This window comes from Pocillopora verrucosa, unplaced genomic scaffold, assembly GCF_036669915.1.
Source record: "Pocillopora verrucosa isolate sample1 unplaced genomic scaffold, ASM3666991v2 scaffold_48, whole genome shotgun sequence".
NCBI classification, from domain to species: Eukaryota; Metazoa; Cnidaria; class Anthozoa; order Scleractinia; family Pocilloporidae; genus Pocillopora; species Pocillopora verrucosa.
Window position 1 is genome coordinate 18,785 of NW_027078186.1, and position 2,133 is coordinate 20,917.

Sequence of the window (2,133 nt, forward strand, 5' to 3'; positions counted from 1 at the left end):
CGCTGCTCATTGAGCAGCTCATATATTAAACTGATTTTTGGAACTGGGCTGTGGAAAAGAGGCTTGCCTCGTCCCAGCCACGGGTTGCCTCGGTATAGCACTACCTCCGAGTGCGGCCCACTTCCCTCTGGGGAAGACACATTCAATCCAAAACAAAGTCAACGGTATAGCATTCTTTTATGTTTACAGGAGCCCCGCCCGCCCTTAGAGGGGGAAGAGGTGAAAGAGGGATGATAATTCAGACAACAGACAATGGCAGGAACGGCCGCTGGCCTACGTTTTCTGAAGTGCGCAAAGCACTACCACAAGGACCTAGGGGTAAGTGGATTTTTTCACCGAGGGCAGACGCTGAAAAAGCATACTTACCTGACGCGGGAGGTACTGTGATCAAGGAGGCAGTCCTCTCAAGGCGAGGCCCTTTCATTGCACTTCGACTGGGTTGACCCTTGCGATTACCCCAAATGTGGGTAACTCGAGCGTATAATTTCTGGTAGTGGGGACCTGCGTTCGCGCTCGTCCCCGCAAAAGTCATCCAAACTATGTCTATATGGCCCTCTTACTGACTATCGAGGGTATTTTTGCTTTTGCAGTGGACCGGTAGACTTGCAAAGAAAGCAAAGGACGCACAACTGGCCAAGGTGTTGGCACGTTTGGAGGGGTAGAAGTGCATTGGAGAGACTGGAGGAAGGAAACAAGGTGAGTTTCGGGGCGGTGCGTAACTTTGCTGGCTGTTTTTGTTCAAGGCCTGTCTGCTCTATTGTGTGTAAAGTCCTGTTCGTTTGTATTTGCAGGTTGTGCGTGCCGTGCCGTGCTGTGCTATGCGCGCGAAGGGAAAGGAAATGAAAGGAAACCAAACGGCCGATCGACCGAGCGAGCGAGCATAGAAGGGCATTCGACTTGGACCGTGAGTACACTTTGAACCTTTTGAGCGGTTTTATTGTCACTGGAGCCGCTTTTAGAAATGCTATTGCTATCGTTAGTGTATCCTTTGTGCGAGCAAGCGAGTGAACGAATGAACGAGGGAAGGAAACAAACTAGCAGAGTAGTAAAAGTATCGAACCTTTTTCCCGATTCGTTTGCAGTCTGAATCCAACCATTGTCGACTTTCAGTGCCGTTTTTCGCGCGCCTCCTCTTGGAAGTGTGCGAGTGTTTTGCCACGTCACGATGGCTTAAAACTGCGTCTCAGAAGTGTGCGTTTTTTTCCTATTCATTTTTTCGTTCGTTATTTGGAATGATTTGATATCACAGAAGTAGAATTTGACATCATAAACTGTTCATCTCGCGCGTGCTCACTCGCTCGCGCGCGCTCTGTAAGAAAAGTCGATCGCACTAGAGTTTTCGCCATTAGCTGGCCGATTTTTGACAAAAAGGTGTTTTCCCCCCCTCGTTTTTTGCTTTGATTTTGTTCCTCACTCACCTACGGCTCTCTATGTGAAATTGTGGTGTATGGAGAGCTATTTATTGGGATAAAACGTTTAGAGATGTTCGCAAGACAAAAAATTGAAGCCTACAACACGGGGTATTCCCAGGCGGTCACCCATCCAAGTACTAACCCCGCCCGACAGGGCTTAACTTCGGTGATCGGACGAGAACCGGTGCTTTCCCTGTGGTATGGTCGTAGACGAGGAAATGGGGTCGAAATTCTGCTTGTTATCGGCCAGGTTCAGGCTGTAAAGCGGCCACATCCCTGAGTGTAGGCGAATTTGAAATTCTAAAGCCCTAGTTTCGTTACTCTAACCCTAAGAAATCGATACTCTAACCCTAAGAAATTGTTACCCTAACCCTAAGAAATGGTTACCCTAACCCCGAAGTCGTTACCTAACCCTAATGTATTTTCCTCAACCCAGTTAACACATTGAGGAGCATCGATTTGAAGCACTATTCCCTAGGGAGGGGAGGGAGGGGTCCCAAGAGACATAACGTGTCCTAAAAACCTATTATACAATGTTTTAGCTCCGTAGGTGCGTGTATCTGGCTTTAAAATCTTACAGTGAGGAGATACCAAACGGGTCAGCCTCTGGGACCGTCTGCGGGACTCGCAAGGGCTTGTGGGGGCGACCTGCTACTATCCACCATAAACCGTGGGAAGGATCCCTCGACCACCCCCCTCACCCAGGGCATGCTTCGGCATC

The 2,133-nt window shown here is 49.0% G+C and overlaps 2 non-coding genes and 1 pseudogene across 2 annotated transcripts; 2 read left to right on the top strand and 1 right to left on the bottom strand.

The window, feature by feature from the left end:
• Positions 1-126, top strand: LOC136278712 (U2 spliceosomal RNA; annotated as a pseudogene).
• Positions 127-358: 232 nt separating this feature from the next.
• Positions 359-522, top strand: LOC136278759 (U1 spliceosomal RNA). The gene has a single exon (XR_010716528.1). It is a non-coding gene; the product is annotated as a U1 spliceosomal RNA (small nuclear RNA).
• Positions 523-1,505: 983 nt separating this feature from the next.
• Positions 1,506-1,624, bottom strand: LOC136278708 (5S ribosomal RNA). Its single transcript, XR_010716501.1, has one exon. It is a non-coding gene; the product is annotated as a 5S ribosomal RNA (ribosomal RNA).
• Between the last annotated feature and the right edge of the window lie 509 nt (positions 1,625-2,133).